Source organism: Anolis carolinensis, chromosome 2 (genome assembly GCF_035594765.1).
Source record: "Anolis carolinensis isolate JA03-04 chromosome 2, rAnoCar3.1.pri, whole genome shotgun sequence".
In the NCBI taxonomy this organism is placed as follows: Eukaryota; Metazoa; Chordata; class Lepidosauria; order Squamata; family Dactyloidae; genus Anolis; species Anolis carolinensis.
The window spans coordinates 286,986,252-286,994,523 of NC_085842.1; the positions used below are offsets into that span (position 1 = coordinate 286,986,252).

The 8,272-nt window shown below is 43.0% G+C and overlaps 1 protein-coding gene across 1 annotated transcript in view; it reads right to left on the bottom strand.

The window, feature by feature from the left end:
* Positions 1-4,695: 4,695 nt before the first annotated feature.
* The window catches only part of foxd1 (forkhead box D1), a 5,004-nt gene continuing 1,427 nt past the window's right edge, over positions 4,696-8,272 (bottom strand). Inside the window, exon 1 of the mRNA XM_062972316.1 lies at positions 4,696-8,272. This exon is cut by the window's right edge and continues 1,427 nt beyond it. The gene's annotated coding sequence lies outside the window, so the exon portion shown is untranslated.

Consider the following 8,272-nt stretch of genomic DNA (forward strand, 5'->3'; position numbering starts at 1 on the left):
GATGGGGAGAAGGAAGGAAAGAGGAGGGGGGAAAGGTTTGAATCCCCTCCGCCCCCATTTGGGTCTTTTGGGCCGATTGGCCTATCCGTGGGGGCCTGATCCCCTCGCAGAGCCTTTGCTGCGCCTTCAAAGCGCCCTGGGAGCCCGGTCTCCGTCTGTATGTCTGTTGGTGGAAGGAGGCAAGGCCTTCAAAGGCGCCTCGGCCTTTGTTAAGAGCAGCACCTGCTCGGGGTGGCCTCCTCCTCCGGCCTTTGCTTGCTTTGGTTGCCCCTTCCCGCCGGTTTAGAGTCCAGACCAAAGGGCAACGGAAGGAGAGAGAAACCACGAAGGGGGTTGGTGCTTTGAATCCCATCCCACCTACACAGGGCTCTTCAATCCTGACTTCCTAACTTTCGGATCACAATAGACCCAATCGGTTGGATAAGAAACAAGTTCCAAGCGAAGAAGAGAGAGAAGTGTTTCTCTCTCTTCTTCGCTTGTGTCAGGGAGACATGATTCTGTTGTCCAAGGCTTTCGTGACCGGAATCACTGGGTTGCTGTGCGTTTTCAACAGAAAGGGGGAAACCATGACAATGGACAAAATCTGGCTACCAGTGTTAAAAACCTCTAAAATCAGGACAATAAATAACGAACACCTCTGAAAGCAGTCGAATTCCAGACAAGAAACAATCAGAGCCAGCTAACACCTCCCAACAAAGGATTCCCCCCAGGCAGTAATCAGCCAGGCCTTGAAGCTGCACGGCTTTTCAATGCCAATCAAGGTGATTAACTGTAACATTCACACTTGCCTCCGACAGACAAGAGTTCTTTCTCCCACCCCGGACCTTCCACAGATATGTAAACCCCACTTGACTAGTTTCCAATATACTTCACAACCTCTGAGGATGCCTGCATAGATGTGGGTGAAACGTCAGGAGATAATGCTTCTGGAACATGGCCATACAACCCTGAAAACTCGCAGCAACCCAGTGATTCCGGCCATGAAAGACTTCGACAACACACAAAAATAATCCTGTTTATGCATTTTTAGCCACTGCAACAAATCGAAACCACCGAAAACTAATTAACAAGCTTCTGTTCCCTAGACAGACTTGCAGAGTTGCTTTTATTAAACTGTGAAAGGTTCTGGGGAATTCGGGAAACGGCACAGTATTCTAACATTGGCCTTGGGCAGCATCTGCATTGTAGAATTAATGCGGCTTAGCACCACTTTACCTGCCCTGGATCAACACTGTGGAATCGTGGGAGTTGAGGCTTCAGCTTCACAAAATCTTTCGCTTTCTCGGTCCAAGAGTGCCACACAACAAATACATCTCCTGGGATTTCATAGCAATGCGCCGTGACAGTTAAAGTGGTCCTAAACTGCATTCATTCTAGGTTCCACGAGGAAGGCAATAATAATAATAATAATAATAATAATAATAATAATAATAATAATAATAATAATAATAATAATAATAATAATAATAATAACAACAACAACAACAACACTTTATTTATATTCCGCTTTATCTCATTTTTTGCAGCCTGTCTGCATGGGAACCCTTTTTCCTTCCAGCCTAGGCAGCACCTATTGATCTACTCGCACTACATGCTTTCGAACTGCTAGGTTGGCAGAAGCTAGGGCTAACAGCGGGAGCTCACCCGACTTTCCCCCGCTTCCAACTGCCAATCCTTCAGTCAGCATATAAAAATATAACAAAATATAGTGATAAGCATCTTTGTTTACATTGTAGAATTAAGGCAGTTTGACAGTTTTTTAACTGCCATTGCTCCTTTCTATGGAATCCTGGGAATTGTAGTTTAGTTCTCCACGGCCACCCTTTTTTGGGAGAAGGTTAGGGTCCTTCCACACAGTCATATAACCCAGAATATCAAGCCAGAAAATCCCACCACACTTGTCTCACTTATCTAACACTCGCTTATCTAACGTTCTGGATTATCCAACACATTTTTGTAGTCAATGTTTTCAACACATCGTGATATTTTGGTGCTAAATTCACAAATACAGTAATTACTACATAGCATTACTGCCTATTGAACTACTTGTCAAATTTGTTGTCTAACATGATGTTTTGGTGCTTAATTTGTAAAATTAATTTGATGTTTAATAGGCCTTTCCTTAATCCCTTCTTATTATCCAACACATTCGCTTATCCAACATTCTGTCGGCCCGTTTATGTTGGATATGTAAGACTCTACTGTATCTGCTTTGAACTGGGTTATCTGAGTCTACACTGCCATATATTCCAGTTCAAAGCAGAAAATGTGGGATTTTATTCAGCTGTGTGGAAGAGGCCTTAAAGAGCTTGTAAAGCTACAGCTCCCATGATCCTATAGTTTTAAGCCATGGCAATGTGGAGTCAAACTGCATTAAATTCCACAGTGTAGATGCACCCAGGGACTCATCCAGCGCCAGGAGCCCTTTCCTTCAAGACTCGACGACTGTTAGGCCCATCTACACTGGCCATTCAATGCACTTTCAAAGGGGTTCCGCTGTGTAGATGGTTACACAGGTAGGAAATCCTAGAACCGGTTGGTGATTATGACACAAACCCCACGGATGAGGGCCTTCTTTCGTGGGCTTCTGTGGGAGTTTGCTGTCTGGCGGCAGTAGTTTGAAGCTAGCCTCCAACTGCATTAAATGGTCAGTGTAGACGGGGCCTTCGGGGCCCATCCCAGCCGCCCATTACAAGCAGCAACAACACTGTATTGAACCCAAACCGCTCCATTTTCCCTCCTGGTATCAAGAGACAAACCGATGCGCAAACTCACCTGCCAGCAGCAACCTGGGCTTGAATGGAGGCGCAGTCTTCCGTAGGTGGCAGAGGCAGAAGGGAGCGGGGTGGAGAGTGTGGTAGCCTCTTTCTTCGTCGGGAAAAACGTGGTATTTCTGCCCACAACAGAGACCTCTGGACCCTTAAAGCCGCCCTCGTAAAATGCGCCACAGAGAAGAAGGTGTCCTTGCCTCGCCTTCCGTCGCATCCCATTTCCAAAGCGGCCTCCTTGGCACGGAAACCAATGGCACTCCTTTCCCTTCCAGGTAAACGCATTTATGCTTGTGCTAAACTGTCAGGAAAAATTAAACTTGTCCTCTGCTTCCTACCTGGGAAGATACCGTTTCAGGTTAGAGACCTCCATCTGATATTTTGTAAAGCCGGAGACCTCCCTAACACACACCTGGAAGTAAGAGAGATTCATATTTCTGGGTGAACGACGTCCTCACGATTTCCTAGTCGCACCTGCGCCTTCTGGCTAGAGAGCCACGTTTTCCCCAGATTATATCAAACGTGGCACATTTCTAGGGTGTGAGTGGAAATCACAGACCACTTCTTACAATGCAGCCTGAGCCCTGCCATAAGCACAATGGAGGACCTTCTTAGAGCAACACCAGAGGCAGTTATTGCTCAAAGGGCATTTAGTGTCACGCCAAGTTTTAACTTTGTGTTTTTAAACACATTACAAGTTTACAACTGTACCTTTGGTTCGCTTCTGACACAAAGAATAAATAAATACTGGAAAAAAACTATTGTGATTTTCCTCTTTAGAAGTTTTGCCAAAAACATTTGCATTTCTCTGGGGTTGAAGACAACATAACTCCTATTCCTGCTTTAAAACATGGCTGAAGAGGATAAATATTAGGAAAACATCAGAAGTTTTTGACCACTAGGACTGGAAAAAAAACCATTGCCACTTCTGTCCTCAGGGGAAATACTGTTGCATTTCTCTAGGGTGCCAATAAACCGCAACTGCTGAAGAAAACATAATTCCTACCATTCATTCCTACTTATAACACACCTGAATTTGATAAATATTAATATAACATCTCATGGGTTTTTCCTGTTAGAACTGGAAAGAACTATTGCAACTTTCCTCTTCAGAGGGATGGCCAAATATACTGTTGCATTTCTCTGGGGTTACAACTGTTATGGAAAATTACCCTAAAATATAGCAGAACATCCAAAAATTAAATAGGATACAAAAGTTGAGCATTCAGCTCATTCGCAGCAGAGCGTGAAGTGCCCTTGGTTGTGGCTATAAAGAATCCAGAGCTTAGGCAGGGGAAGGTGCAGAGCCCAATCTTAAAAATCACAAAAAGGTTTGTTTACAATAATAAAGAATAACTGCTGCTCTTCATAGGTAAAGAACTAGGTCTGAACTATTATAACGCCTAAGGTTTCAAGAGAGGGAAAAATCATCCATCACTGCATCTCTCTGACACACACACACACACACACAGATCTCCAAGCACACAGCACATACTCTCCATACTAAGATGTAAGAAAAATTCAGATTTTTAAAAAAAAGACTTGCAGTAGAAAAATATCCATTCTACATAACCAATCAGAATGAGCGTATAAACAGAAAGGAGAGAAGAAATAGGTACATTCCCAACTGTCATACAGGAGACATGGGAAAGGGAAACCTTTAGCCTATACTAAGCTAACTAGACTGTTCCTCACTGAGGACTTGAGATTTGGGCAGTGTGGGGTTGAATCCCAACAACAACCAACGACAGCAATTGAAGATAACATAACTCATAGCATCCATTCCTGTCTTTAAAAAAATGCCTGAACATGATAAACATCCTGTATATAATCATGTGTCCTACTTTATCCAAACTTTTGGCAAAGGAATGCAGTTGGAACTTGGTTTTCATTTTCATGTAAAGAAAAAACTCAAACCCCTGGAAAATCGAGGTCTCCCCATTTATTCCAGAATCACAATGGCTTTATAATTTCCTAGAAACATCATCTCTGTTTTGCAGATTCATAAGAAGGAAAAGTGAAATATTCATAAAACTGAACAAAATCTCACCCAACCTCAATCAGTAAAACATTCTTCTCCAGATTTCTCCTAATAATATTCACTAGAGGAGGGAAATCCTGTTATTTGAACTGGGATTTATTTCAAAATGAGTAGGCCTGTCGCTGGCCTAGCTGGTACCAATCCTTGTTTGTATCATTACTTTTAGACAATTTTAAATGCTTTCCAGTTTTAAAAGTGATTAATAATCTCACACCTGTTTCCCAACCCTTGATATATTTGAAAGCAAAACAGAAAGCATTGGTATCTGTCCGTTTAACTGATACATAATGTTAAAACACATAGTATTTTATATTCTAGAGAGAGAATGATTTCTCAACGTAGGCAATATTCTGCAACTAGGCAAGGACTTGTAAAATCTCAATTTAAGGACTTGTAACATTTCAATCAAAATGCATTCATACCCCCCCAAAACCACAAAGGAATCCCTCTGTTTCACATGCTGCAGACCCACAGACAAGGCTTTAAAACTGTCAAAATAATCTACATTTATTTCATTCAAATACAAAATGTTGCATTCATAATCGGAGTCTGCAAAGGCTGAAAATTCTCCTTACTAGAAGAGTTAATTTTCTTTTCTTTGGTGACTCTGGATTTATTTTATTTTATTTGTTTAGTTACCTGGACTTGGGGGGAAAAAATCATATTTTTACCATCTGATATATAACAATTCACCCATGAGCGAGGGAAGCTTAAATACCGTCCAGAAAGTAAGCTGATCCCATTTAACTAGAGAACCGACCCTGTTGATTCCTTCTGAACTGCTCAGTAAGAAGTACTTTCAAGATGCCAATGATCCTCTCTACTTACAGAAGTTCAGGGGCTCTTCTCCCAACTAAGCCTTCATATTTAAGGTGTCAGTCCCACCAAATACCATGGGGATAACAGGGTTAAATGCAGTGCTATTTTTTTTAAGTTGATTGCATATAATTCCATACTCTTTTTATTTGGCCAGGAAAGCCCTTTCTATAGCTTTTTCTCCATAATAATATCCATCAGCCTCGGTATCACAGCTAACCCGCAGAACAGAGTAAGATCAATAAGGCATGTATTAAACGCTCGGTAGTGGAAAACACTAACGATCCGAAGGCCTTAAACCAGGAATGGCATTTATTTTGTTGAAAATTAATTGCTTTTATTTTGGAAATCGTGTAAAAAAAGTTGGGTATTATTAATATTTTTTTACAATTAGAATCGGTAGAATAATACTTGCAAATCATCATAAACAATATTCCTCGTAAAGAATAGGCAAAAAGTACAAAATAAAAGGGAGGGGGGAATTCCATAAACCTATTATGATACAAAAACACAGGTTAAAATAAGAAATGATAATCTCGACTTTCTTCTGTGTAAACATGTTAATACAAAAGCATGGAAGTCAAGCGAGCTGCAAGGAAAGAAGGCCTCCGTCTCTCCCAAGGTCTTCCTTTCCTGTCTGTTTTCTCCCCTGCCCATGGCGTCACTGTTTGTCTCTATCTTTTGCTACAGTTTGCAGTTATTTTAATCCCTGGAATCTTTGCAATGGGAACAAATGGGGTGGAGAGGGTCCCAAAAATACAAAAATAATCAGAACAGGCGGCGTCTTTTTTCTGGGAAGGATTGGAGGGCCACTCCTCTGCCTTTCCTCTCTCTTGTTGTTACAAATGGCTTCGTATAAATAGAGCGACTGAAGCCGGGAGAGCCCAACCATTCGTGCCAATGCAGCCTCCTAGTCAAAGTCTCTTCTCATTCCACCCAAAAGCGACAACCAAAGTTTCGAGGGAAACTCAAAAAGAAAGCAAAGCAGAGAGAGCAATCCTACCTGGAGGACCGGACAGTTTAAACAACTGGAAATCCTCGTGGCCAAATGTTCCATGTTGTCTCTTGCTGGGGAGGGAATGAAGGGCCACTTCTCTGCTGCCCTACAAAGAAGGAAGGAAGGAAGGAATAACTCATTGGGTTGCTGTGAAATTTCCGGGCTGTGTGGGCATGTTCCAGAAGCATTCTCTCCTGATCTTTCGCCCACGTCTATGGCAAGCATCTTCAGAGGCTGTGAGGTCTGTTGGAAACTAAGCAAGGGAAGGTCCAGGGTGGGAGAAAAACTCTTGTCTGTTGGAGGCAAGTGTGAATGCTGCAATTAATCATCGTGATTAGCACTGAAACGCCTTGTAGCTTCAAGGCCTGGCTGATTCCTTTGTTGGGAGGTGTCTGCTGGCCCTGGTTGTTTCATGTCTGGAATTCCCTTGTTTTCAGAGTGCTGTTCTTTATTTACTGTCCTGATTTTAGAGTTTTTAAAAAATACTGGTAGCCAGATTTTGTTCATTTGCATACTTTCCTCCTTTCTGTTGAAATTGTCCACATGCTTATGGATTTCAGTGGCTTCTCTTTGTAGTCTGACATGGTGGTTGTTAAAAGTGGTCCAGCATTTCTGTATTCTCAAATAATATGCTGCGCCCAGGTTGGTTCATCAAGTCCTCTGCTATGGCTGATTTCTCTGGTTCAATTAGTCTGCAGTGCCTTTCATGTTTCTTGATTGGGCAATGCTGCATGTAGACTTGTCCACAGCTGCATGGTATACAGTAGAGTGCTGCAGAGGTGAGAAGATCCCTCTTGTCCTGAATGTAGAATTTGTTGGATTTTCTCAGTGGGTCTGTAGATAGTTTGTAGGTTGTTTTCCTTCATCAGCTTCCCTATGCAGTCAGTGGTTCCCTTGATGTATGGTAAGTGTTGGGAATCACCCTGGACTACTCAAGTCTAAATATAGTTAGATAAGATGACAGGATGGTAAGAACACTTTTCCTCTGGGTGGATCTTTGTCTTTACACCCGAGGCTTGTTCCTGGCCTTGTAGAACTTCTGATGTCTGTGGTGGAGTATCCATTGGCCTGTAGAGCCTAGTTTAGTTCTCCTTGGAGGAGGTGGGGATCCCAGAAAGAATGCTTCTGGAACATGGCCATTTAGGCCGAGAAAACTCACAGCAACCCAGTGATTCTGACCACGAAAGCCTTCAGGCCTTAGACAACACATTTCTTGAAGCTGTTGAGGGCCATCCCCTGTCGGAGGGTCCCTGGGGAAGGGATGGAGAGACCCTTCTCTGTCCTGAGTCCCTCTGTGTTAGAAATGGCTTTGCATAAACAGAGGTGCCAACCAAGCGGGTACACATTGAGTTGAGGCATCTAGCCAAAGTCTCCTCTCATTCCTTCCAAAACCCAAGTAGATGGCTGCTGGACGAGATCAGAATATAAAACAGAGAGACCAACGCTACCTTGCAGTCCAGACAGTTTGACAATAGGAAATTTTCTTGACGATGTTGAGGGCCATCCCTTGGCGGAGGGTCCCTAAGGAAGGGATGGAGGGACCCTTCTCTCTGTGTTAGAGATGGCTTTGCATTAGCCAAACCGGCTCACATTGAGGCACCGAGCCAGAGTCTCTTCTGGTGCCCCCCAAAGCCGAGGTGGCAGGCTGCT